We start from the raw sequence: 12,802 nt of genomic DNA on the forward strand, positions 1-12,802 counted from the left end.
GCAGCAGTTCACTAAAGTACACTGAGCCACCCAAAGGCACATCTGCTTTACCCCACTGCCCATCCCCACCTCCCAGCAATAGTGCACATGCTTCACTGAAAGGCCACCATGCCATCCTCTGTTCCCATGGTCACCTCAGCTCACACAGCACTTGTGCCTATGTAATGCATACCCACTCCCTCCCCAATCTGGCTGTAGCCATCTGTCACTGGCCATGTGAGGAGCATTGCAGAACATGTAAAAAATAATAATGTATGTGATGCTAAGAAGGCCCATCGTCTGAACCTTGTCTCTACCAATTTGTGTTTTGTAGGTGCTTTGGTATCCACCAGGACCTTGAGTCACTTTGGTGCTAATACAGGTCTATCAGGAGAGAAGACCCTGCTCTATTCCAAGCATAAGGGAATGCCTCAGGGCCTGACATAAGTACCATAGACATAGCACCCCTATTAACAACTCTGTCCCCGATCAAGTCCTGAGTATGCAGCTACTCTTGTTACAGTGTGCCCACAACCCCCATATCTACTAGAATGTATTCCTAAAATGTTTTCATGTGTGGGCCATTATCAAAAGAAAACCTCCATTTCCCAACCATCTAAGTGGCCGCAGCTGAAACATCTTCACTGCCTTATATAGAGGACATCAAAAGAAAATGGAGGCAGCTGAAGAGATTTCTGAAGTGCAAGGCTGGGGGTAAACCCATTGGGTGTGGACACTGTGAACCTCACCCCTGTGGAGTGCATGGTGTACAGCCTCCTTTCCCAGGAGGAAAGCCGGGACATCTCAGCACAGGCTGGGCAGTCAGGTATGTTTGGGAGAACAAAGCTGTGCTACTTGTTCTTTCTGTTTCACCCTCTCTTCATCAAGCATGGACAGTGTGGGGGCCTCATAGATAGCACTCCTATGTGTAGTACAGGTTCTCAGGTAGGTGTGGGAGGAAGAGAAGGCACACTAGAGTACATGCTGAAAAGCTGGTTATCAGTGGCCATGTCTCAACAATTCAACAGGGAATACTGGTTAGTGAGCAGGTCTGGGGTCACTCAGCTTGCTGGGTGGATGGCCCATTTATCTGTACTGTTTACATAAGAACATATGAATAGCCATACTGGATCAAACCAATGGTCTATCTAGCCCAGTATCCTGCTTCCAACAGTGGCCAACCCAGGTCACAAGTACCTGGCAGAAACCCAATCATTAGCAACATTCCATGCTACCAATCCCAATATTACTTTTTAATATTATGTTTCTCTCAAAACTGATCTTCATATAAAAAGGTTTTCTAGAAATGAAGTGTTTTCTAGAAATGAGAATATTAACTTTAATGAATATAGACACACATACGTTATGTACTGTTTAGTTTTTATTATTACAGTATATCTGTGATGTTTTTAAATTGATATTTTTTTTATATATTTTTAAATTGTTTTTTAAGAATTATATTAATATATGTTTGTTTAGTATAATGCAAATGGATTTTTTTTATATATGTTGATATATGTGTTTATATGTTTATTATTTTGTAGACCCCTGAGGAAGGCTGATATAGCCGAAACACGGACCGTGTTGGGTCCTGATTAAAGTTTTTTGGAGCATCTTACCCTTGTGTGTGGTGACTGATCTCTTGATATTGGGCCCTCTCCACCCTATTTCTGTTGTGTTCGATTGCTGTGGAGAGTGTGAACCCCGCTTTGTTTTTCTGTAAGCAGTGGCTTCCTCCATGTGCATCTCAATAACAGACTTTGAACTTTTCCCTCAAGAACTTGTCCAAACCTTCTTTCCTCCCCTCTGCCTAGGCACATCACTAACCAGTGTCTATTACTGCTTTCTATGACTCTGTGTTCCTCTCACTGTGCCCTCCACACCACTTCCACAATCCTTCCTTCTGTACCCACCTGACTAGATGGCTGTCCGGCACCCTGGCCTCTGAGATACACAGTATACCATACCCCTTGCCTCCTGCAGTGTTGGATGTAAAGGCATATATCTTTGAGTTGCATGACAATGCCATTCCTCATCAGCTGTGGTCTAGAAGTGCATATGGAGGTACCCCATATTCAGGAAGGCTGCTACATACTGCCAGGTTATCTGGTGCAATAGACACATTTCCTTTATTTTCCCTATGCAGGTGAAGACACAGAATCCAATGGAGAGCCGGGAACCAGCAGCCAGCAGACACATCAGGAGCAGGAGGGCGAATCGGTGGCTGCTGGGGGCTCACAGAGGGGCACCACAGGAAATGAAAAGCACACCGAGGACAACGGCCATGAGCCACCTGCAGGGGATGAAAAGCAGCAGCAATTACTGCTGGACCTCCTCCCCCCCCCCCCCCCCACAACAATTGCAGATAGCCCATTAGAGGCAGAGGAGCTGATGAGGAGGCAGAGCTGGGCCATAGGGGACCCAATTACCAAAAGCAGCAGGTACTGCAACTGGCCAACAAACTGCTGACACAGAATTTGCAGCTGGTGTACCGTAGAACAAGGCAGAAGTGCTTCACCTCACATGGACTAACCTGGAGACCTTTGGCATTGCAACGGCCCTGAGTGAAAGTGCAGCACTTCCTTATAAACAGGACAGAGGCAGGAAATACACAGAACCCAAAGTGAGGCTTGAAACACACAGGAAAGAAAGAACCATGCAGACAGTAGCCAGCTCAGCAGCTGACCATTGGAAATAAGGTGAGTCAGAGAGGGATCACGACCACAGTCACGACATAAACATGCCCCTTTTATTATGACCTGCGCACATTGCAATTTAGGTGCAGTTCTTTATAGTATACACTTAGTTATTTCTGTGCATAAATTGGGATAATTGCCAATTAATGCTCATTATTGCTTGTTTAGAGCTGTTAAAAACGCTGATTATCTTGTTACACCAATTAAGTTAAGCATGTATCTCTGTGCAAAATCTAGGTGCCATATAGAATCCAGGGGTTTAGCCTTTCCTCACAGGGAAGTCATCCTATCTATAATTTTCGTTGCCCTTCTCTGTACCTTTTCTAATTAGATGCGGTGACCAGAATTGAACACAGTATTTGAGGTGCGGTTGCACCATGGAGCTATACAAAGGCATTATAACATCCTAATTTTTGTTTTCTATTCCTTTCCTAATAAAACCTAACATTATGTTTGCTTTCTTAGCTACTGCTGCACACTGAGCAGAGGGTTTCAACGTATCATCAGTGATGACACCTAGATCCCTTTCCTGGTGGTTGACTGCTAGTGTGGAACCTTGCATCACATAGCTATAGTTTGGGTTCCACTTGCGTCACTTTGCAGTAGCTCACATTAAACATCATCTGCCATTTGGATGCTCAGTCTCCTAAGGTGCTCTTGTAATTTTTCACAATCTTCTTGCAAATTAACAACTTTGAATAACTCAGTGTCGTCAGCAAACTTAATTACCTCACTAGTTACTCCCATCTCTAGATCATTTATAAATATGTTAAAAAGCAGTGGTCTCAGTACAGACCCCTGGGAAACCCCACTATCTACCCTTCTCCCTAATCTCAGTTTTTAATCCACAATAGAACACTACCTCCTATCCCATGGCTCTCCAATTTCCTCTGGAGTCTTTCATGAGGTACTTTGTCAAATGCCTTTTTGAAAATCCAGGTATACAATATCAATCAGCTCACCCTTATCAACATGTTTGTTCACCTCTTCAAAGAAAAGTAGTAGATTAGTGAGGCAAGATTTCCCTTCACTAAATCCATATTGGCTTTGTCTCATTAATCCATGCTTATGAATATGCTCTATAATTTTTTGTTCTTTATAATAGTTTCTACCATTTTGCCTGGCAACACCATCAGACTCACTGGTCTATAATTTCCCAGATCACCTCTGGAACCTTTTAAAAAAAAAAAATCAGCATTACATTGGCTACCCTCCAAACATCTGGTACCATGCTTGATTTTAAAGATAAAAAACATATTACTAGTAACAGTTCTGCAAGTTCATTCTTCAATACAATCAGAACTCTGGGATGAGTACAATCTGGTCCAGGTGATTTGCTACTCTTCAATTTGTCAAATTGCCTGATTACATCTTCCAGATTGACAGAGATTTGATTCAGTTTCTCTGGCTCATCAGCTTTGAATACCATTTCTGGCACCTCTCCCAAATCTTCCTCTGTGAAACTGCAGCTTCTGCTGCCAGTAGTATGTAGTCTGTGTGCTTGTGGGCACTTCTGCCTTGATTTCTTGTTGTTTGTTCATAGCCTGTGTGCCTGTGGGCACTTCTGCCTTGTTTCCTTGCTTAAGGTGCCTGTGTGCACTTCTGCTTCTGTTCTTCTTGGTCTGTTTGTGTGCTAGGTTCAGTCTTCAGCCTTAGTTCTATTGTTTGTCTGTGTGGGTCAGCTTTGTGTCCTGCCTAGTCTGCCTTGCTTGTTCTAGTCCCTTCTACCTTAGCTTCAGTCTTAGCTTTAATGTTTGTCTGTGTGGGTCAGCTTTGTATCCTGCTTGTGTCTGCTCTGTTTGTCTTCAGCTCCAGTCCCCTTCCTGCTTGTCTCTGCCCTGTTTGCTTTCCGCTTCTATTTCTACCAAGCTTGTTTGAGTATCCTGAATCCTGCTTGAGTATCCTGAATCATGTTTTTGCCAAGCTTGTTTGAGTATCCTGAATCCTGCTTGAGTATCCTGAATCCAGTTCCAGCCAAGCCAAGTCCGTTCCAGCATTTGATTCCAGCCAAGCCAAGTGCATCCTGAATCCTGTCCAGTCCTGCTTGGGGGGGGGGGGGGGGGGGGGGGGGGTTGCCTCCTGCTGCCACCCGATGGCCAAGGGCTCACGTTGTTCCAGAGTTTGTGCCTGTTTGTTTAAAGCCTGGGATCATGACAGTTTATGGGCATTTAATTGGTTTCTAAAATTTCTGCACATAATTACAGAATACTGGTCAGTGCGCCTAAATCTTCATGCAGGGATTTACACCAGGTTTTAACTGGCATAAATGGGCATGCATAGATTTAGGCACTATGGTATCAATTAACTGTATTCTATACACCATGACTAAATCTTATAGAATACTCTTAATTTTGTGTGGAGATTTTAGGCGCCATATATAGAATCTGGCCTAAAGCGGCTAGGGCTCTTCAGCTTAGAGAAAAGACTGCTGAGGGGAGATATGATACAGGTCTTTAAAATAATGAGTGGAGTGGAACAGATAGGCATGAATCATTTCTTTGCTCTTTCCAAAAATGCTAGGATTAGGGGGCAGCAATGAAGCTACAAAGTATTAAATTTAAAACAAACTGGAGAACATATTTCTTCACTCAACGTGTAAATAAACTCTGGAATTTGTTGCCAGTGAATGCGGTAATAGCAGTTTACTTAGTGGGGTTTAAAAGAGGTTTGGATATTTTCCTAAAAGAAATGTCCATAAGCCATTATTAAGATGGACTTGGGGAAAATCCACTGCTTATTTCTAGGATAAGCAGCATAAAATATATTGTACTGTTTTGGGATCTTGCCAGGTACTTGTAACCTGGATTGGCCACTGTTGGAAACATGATGCTGGGCTTGATGGACCTTCGGTCAGTCCTAGTATGGCAATGCTTATGTTCTTATACATCAAGCATGCAGGCAGGTGCTGCAGAGCATGCAGCAGGAGAACCGGAAGGCAGCAGGATTACACGGCAGCTTTGGTGAGCATACTGCCTACACAGCAAGTGCCTGAGCCTCCAACTGGAAGCATTGAGGCCATCAGTCCTGCAGCAACTAAGTCACAAAAAGGTGCCCCAAATGACCACTGGAGGAATTAAAGCATGACCCCCATTACTACCCCAGTGGTCACTGACTCCCTCCCACCCCCAAAGATGTAAAAGAAACAGTACATTCCAGCCTCTATGCGAGCTTCAGATGTTATAGTCAGTACTATTAGAGCAGCAAGCAGGTCCATGGAGTAGCCCAGTGGTCGGTGCAGTGCACTGTAGAGAAGGGGACCCAGGCCCATATCCCACTCTAACTGTTACATTTGTAGTGAAAAGTGTCAGGCCCCCAAATCCACCAAAAACCTACTGTATCCACAGATAGGCGACACTTGCAGACATACTGTAAGGGTTATTGAACTGTTTTTGGTGGGTTTAGGAGGGCTCCTCATACAATATAAGGGGGTAACAGTGAGATGTGTACCTGAGAGCTTTTAATGTGAAGTCCACTGCAGTGCCCACTAGGGCACTGCAGTGGATGTCTGTGTGGCCAGTGTACTAAGAATGCTAGCTTCTCCTACATCCCAATGGCTTGGATTTGTGCATTTTTCACTTGAGTGGGTTTTTTTTATTTTTCAAAAATGGACCAAAAAGATAAATGCACAGAGCACAAAAACATCTAGCAAGTGGCCTTTTTCAGAAAAAAAAAGATAGACATTTTGCTGTTTTGAAAATCGCTATATTCACCATTTGGATTCTGGATTTTTGGAGCAAAATGTCAAGTCGGATTTAGATGTCATATCAAAAATGCCCCTGAATGTATATTTTGTACTTGATTTAAAGAGTTGAAAAATCCATAAATACCTTCTTATCCATAGCAGATGCAGATCTCTAATTTTTCAAACAGATATGCTTAATTGATTGTTGTAAGAGATTATTCAGGTGAACAGGAAACATGGCTACCTATCTCCAGGAAGGTTAATATTTAAATTCCTCAGCTGGCATTCTTTTTCAATGTTGGCCATGACATTTAAAGATATACCCAAGTATTCAGTGCCAGCTGATATGTAGATACAGTATTTGCAGTGTATGCCTGGGTATACTGGGGAATGCCAACATTACCTAGATAATAGCATTTTTTTAGCATTGGTATCTGAATAGCTATCTAGGCAACTTAGGAAAGCCTTTTCACTGTCTTAAGTTGCCCAGATAGCTATTCAGTAGGCACTGAATATTTCCTATTGCCAGATAAATTGTCTCTGCAGGGATTTCAGCAGCAGTATTCAGATAATGCTATTGAAAATCTAGATATGGCTCTGATCAGCACCACTTATCTAATAGCAGGTGCTGCTACCTGGATAAATAACTTTAAATATAATCCATCAGGTACTGGTACAGTGCATGTATTATCTGAGTCTTCTGTCCAGGATGTCTTAGAAGATAGTTTCCATGTTAGAGTTGTTGGAGAACTGAAATGTGTCTGTAGCTGTACAAATTGCTTGGAACCAGGTTAAACTGAGTGCTTAAGCTATTTTTTTAGCTTAAAGCTAAATTGTTCTTGGGTTCGTATAGGTGAGAAAAAGCTGCTTGTTTTGTACAGCATTCTACTGAAGGGATTAGGAGTGGTCTCCCTATTAATTCCCCAGTGTTTTTTGCCCCTACAAGAGTGAAACTGGGAAAGGATATTGGACTTGGTGACAAAGTAAAAAACAAAACGTATGTTTTCAAAATGTATTTGCTGGCACACACATTTTTATGTTGCTATGTTGACCACATTGATATTTTAAACACTGATGCTTGTAAAATAGATGCCCTAGCTGCTCATAACTGGTGCGTACATGTCCCTTCCTGCATGTATTTTAGAACAGCCTCTACACTAGCAGATCCTATCTAAAATACTATCTGTGCATCTCAATTCTGATTCGTGCATCCTTTCTAAAAATCTGCCTCCACATGTTTGACTCCAATGTGGGAAACCAAGTCTAAGTTGGGCCGTCCAAGCCAAATGTATAACTTACACTCATAGCTCTGATATTTGAGGTGATAAGTATAGCTTATATATAGAAGCTCTGATATTTGGAGATTCTACTTAGGTATATATATATATATATATATATATATATATATATATATATATATATATATATATATATATATATTCATCCTACAGCCACTGTTTCCTCTAAGCTGAACGGGAGTCCTCCATGTAAAGTTCTGCCAGTAGGGGGCACTGTTTCACTATTACATTTTCAATAGTGAGGACAGGCAAGCTCTGCAGAACTCCAGGGAACCTGCCCATCCCTAATGATTGAAAACACAATATGGAAGCACCACCACCTACTGGCAGCGATGCTGTTGGTGGACTCCTGTTCAGCTTAGAGGAAACAGTGCCCACAGCAGTCAGTATTTTTGAAAGCGCTGACTGCCATGGGCTGAATGAGGCTTGAATATTCAGTGTCAGGCCTAATCAGGGTATTGGCACCAAATATCTGGCTCTTTGATTGTGCCTGAAACTTATCCAGATGCTGTCAATATTCAGTGCCATACTGGGATGACTAACTGGGCACAGTAAGAACTGTATTTTATGTAATCCTCTTTGCCCGGTTAATTTTCTGGGCATTGGCACTGAATATTCATAGTGCCCTATAACTACTGAGTCTGCCTTGTCTGAGACACCAGACCACTCCTAGACAGTGCAGCAATGGTCAGTGCTGCTGAATATCAGTGAGTGGCCCAGAAAGAGTCCCTTCTACCTGGTTAAATCAAACTTTAGATATTGACCTCATAATTTATACTTGCACCTTTTCAGAGATGCTAGCTATACATAAAGGGCTAGATTCTATATATCATGCCTAAATAAAATTGGCGCCAAAATAAATACGCCTAGGCATATTCTATAAACTATGGCTAAAGTTAGGCGTGATTTATAGAATATGCCTAGTGTCTGTCCCTCAAACTAAATGTAGTCTCAGCCATTTATGCCAAGTAAAACTTAGGGTAAATGCCCACATCTAAGCTAGGTACGGAGCAGATTTACTCTGTAACATTTTGCATAATTTTAGGAACACTCACAACCTGCCCATGCTACTCCCATGGCCACGCTCACTTTTGAGATCCACATGGTAGAATTTATGCACAGCACTTTATAGAATATGTTTAGTGAGTAGTGTGCATGCACGGCGCTGAAAACAGGACAGGGTGCCAGGCAGACCAGCACGGGACAAATGCTGTAGCTGGTGGGGGTTGGGCAGCGGCAGAAGTGTTGGCAAGAGGGCAGCAGCAGGGAGGCAAGCCAAAATGTGCCCCCCACCTTAGGCTCTGGCCCCCCCTCCAGTCAAGGTCTGACTACACCCCTGGTCTACGATACAAAATTAGTGTCTCTGAATGTAACTCACCTTGATCTACTACTGAAAAGGGTGTGAAAAAGTTATAATAAATAAACATTTTGCACCCCAGAGGTATAGGACAAAACATTTTTCAGTGCAGCATGAACTGGAGAACTAATTTAGTGATAATAACACAGGGCTTGACATCCAGGTGTGCCCAGTTCAAATCCCACTGCTGCTCCTTATGATCTTGGGCACATCACTTAATCCTCCATTGTCTCAGGTACAAAATTAGATTGTGAAATTAAAAGTAGTTGAAGTACTACTGAAAAAGGTGAGAACAAAATAAATAAACAAACATTTTGCACCCCAGGACAGTGCTAAACATTTGGTAATGCTAAATGTTTTGCATGCACTATATGTTTTGTACCACCACTACAGGTGGCACTAGATTTCCCCTGCATGCATGGAAGGGACACCAGGTACACAACGGGGACCTCACAGATGCTATGTACTTGTCCTATAGGGGCTGGGCATGATAGCAGGAGCTCATGTGGGCCATTTTCAGCTTCATGGGCTTGGATACATTTTCTTTTCCAGACGTTTTACATTACCACATTTTGAGGCATTGCCATTGATGTGCTGTACATTTTTGAATGCTTTTAGGACACCTTGGTCAGGAGACAGAGATATGTTGGTTTGTTAGTTTTACATTAGGCTTTTCAGTTTAGTCCTGCTTTTGTAAAATATGTCATAGGCTCTAGACGTTTTGCCTGAAATGTCTATATGGCAACTGTGAAGCAACAGTGTGTTTTAAGCCTGTAAAATGTATTGGATATTTTCCTGTCTTAAATATATCTGAAGTGTATGTCTCCTGTTTGGCCAGCAGATGGTGCATGTTTATGATTAAAGCTATTACAGAGAACTTTTCTTTTAGATGGCACACAGAAAATAGGAAGTGCCTGTAGTGATGTAACCAGTTTTTATTTGAAAACTTGACAGTTCTGGGCTCTGATTGGCCTGGAATTTGAAATTACCCAGCAGATGCTGGCTGTTGCTTCAGTTTCAGCCCAGAAGACACAGAGAGAGAGAAAGAGAGAGAGAGAGAGAGAGAGAGAGAGAGAGAGATCTTTGCTGAAGCTCTGTGAACAGATAAATGTCCTGATCTCCCCAGGTACTTTCTAGGAAGTATGCAAGTGTTTAATTAGTGTTATAATTTATTCATATTGCAGTTACCTGTTATTTTTTGCCAATTTCACTGTTTTGTTCCACTATTCAATATTTTTTAAGAGAATAAACATAATAATTTGTTCGCACTGTTTGTCTGGACTGATAAAGAATCCTGGTGGTTTGTGTGTTGGGTCTGTGAGTCCTTTCTGGGAACTGTGGGACTACTAGGAGTGTGGCTCCAGTAACCTAGAAATCACTGGGGATAATTGGATAGTGGGAGACTCGCCCAGAGGCGGTTGTGACCCAGTCGGTAGAAGGAGGGTGCTAGTGTAGAGCACAAGTGGCAGGTGTAGGCGGACCTGAGCTGTGCTGAGGATAGACAGAGGGTGGCCACGGAGTAACCCCAGGTGGGTGGCTAGGCGTTTCATGACACCAACATTCACAACTTTTTAAAAATTGTGTAGCACACCTATAGGGCAACGTCTCCTGAGGACTTACTAAAACAATGAGCTGTTGTTCTGCTGTTTCCAGCTTCATCTATAGAAATAGACAACCTCATAAAACTAAATATGGAATCTGTATAACACATGCAGAACATTGAGAGATCACACACTCATTTTCTCTACTGCAAGGAAAAGTAGCTGCCTGATAAGCCTGTGACTTTGGTAGACAGGAAGCTCTATAATGCACATGATATTTCAAATGAGCTCCCTAGGATGATATATACGCAGATGCCTCAAAACATTATGTATGATGACATGAGATAAATTGTAAACAAATCCCATTCCCTCCCAGCAGTACTAAGCCACCAACCTGTCTTACCTGTCTAACATCAATTCAAGAATTGGCTAAACACAACAAACTTTGCCTGAACCCTAGTAAAACCCAGCTTCTCTGGGTCCCTAACACAAGTGGATACATACTTGACATCAAAATCTCTTTTGGATAGTATGAATTCCCCCTCAAATCACAAGTCAGGAACTTTGGAATACAGTTAGATTCAACATTCCAGAAAATGAGCATTCCATTAGGGGACACGCCTTAAAATGTCGTTCCTCCTCACAAACAAAACTAATTCCAAAATATCAGCCTTTCTGAATAGGGCCACCAATTAGGGGTTTCCACCAAGCTTTTTCTAAGTCCCAGAGGTTTGCGCTCTGTTTTCCTTTTCTTCCTTGGACAATTTCAATCAGTCCCTTGCCCAAGCAGGAGGAACAGTTTTTCTAGGGCAACTTTCCTCCTGCTTTCCATTCCTGCTCCCTTCAGCATCTAGGTAATGCTTGGCCTCCTCTTTGGATTTTGGTCCCTTAGTCCAATCCACCGGGTTTGGCCCTGGGGTCTCATTTATCCAACCTGTCTATGTTTTCTGATGAGCAACAATCCTCTGAAGTCCACTGACCAGTCTTTGTAGCTCCTTCATTTGAGCTGCGAATGCTGTCCCATGGCTTGGGAAAACCAATACTCTAATGCCTCTTGAAGCGACTGTATCTGCTCTGCTATCCATTTTAAGGCTGCCTCTGAGGCCATGAATCTGAAAATAAAACGGAAAAACAAAAAATCCTTACTTGTATTTAGGTTCTTGGTACTGAACAACACAACGCCCATTGAGCATACTCCCCCCAGCCAAGGTACCCGTTCTTCCAGCGGTTTGCAGATCCCACCACTGCCACAAAATGTTGATCCTTGCTCTCTGGGTCCCTCTGCTCTGACCAGGAACAGGTCCACAATCCACCTCAATGGTGATCTTTGTACTCCTTCAGTGTCACTTCTCCAACCAGGTCTCTGTCCTTGCTGCAGCAATCCTGACACTAACTTCAATGTAGAATACGCTCCACCCAGATACAGGAAAAACTAGTCTCTAATTCCTTTTCCCACCGACTGGAAGGTTTTTTTTTAGTCCCTTCTGTACGGTCATAGTGAGTTCTTAGTTTACATGGAGGAGCATTTTTGATATGATATCTAAGTCCGACTTTGGATGTTTAGCACAAATTGTTCAAAATCTGAATAGGAAAGAAGGCCATTTTTGAAAAAAGGAAAATGTCTATCTTTTTTTTTTTTTTTTTTAAATACCATTTCGAACAAGGTTTTGTGTTTTGTACATTTTTTTGACTATTTTCGAAAAAAAAAAATCCAAGTGAAAAATGTAGAAAATCAAGCCATTGGGATTTAGGAGGGGCCAGAACTTTTAGTAGACTGGTACCGCAGACATCCCAGGAGATCAATAGGACATCCTATGGGGAACTGCAGTGGACTTCAAATAAATGCTCCCAGGTACACATCTCACCATTGCTCTCCTATCTTGTCTGCTGAACACCCCCAAATACCATAAAAAAACCCACTGCCCCCAACTGTACACCACTAAAAATAGTCCTTATTGTTGAACGGGGAACCTATATGTGGGTACAGTAGGGTTTGGGTAAGTTTTGGAGGGCTCACATTTTTCACCACATGTAACAGGTAGGGAGAAGTATGGGCCTGGGTCCAACTGTCTACAGTGAACTGCACCCACCACTAGATTACTCCAGGAACCTGCATGCTGCACTAATAGACTTGAGTATAACATCTGAGGCTGGCATAGAGACAGGTAATGCTTTTAATCACATTTTTTTGGAAGGGTGGGAGAGGGGGTCATCCATGATTTCCTCCAGTAGTCATTTAGGGCACTTTT

This window comes from Microcaecilia unicolor, chromosome 1, assembly GCF_901765095.1.
Source record: "Microcaecilia unicolor chromosome 1, aMicUni1.1, whole genome shotgun sequence".
Classification (NCBI taxonomy): Eukaryota; Metazoa; Chordata; class Amphibia; order Gymnophiona; family Siphonopidae; genus Microcaecilia; species Microcaecilia unicolor.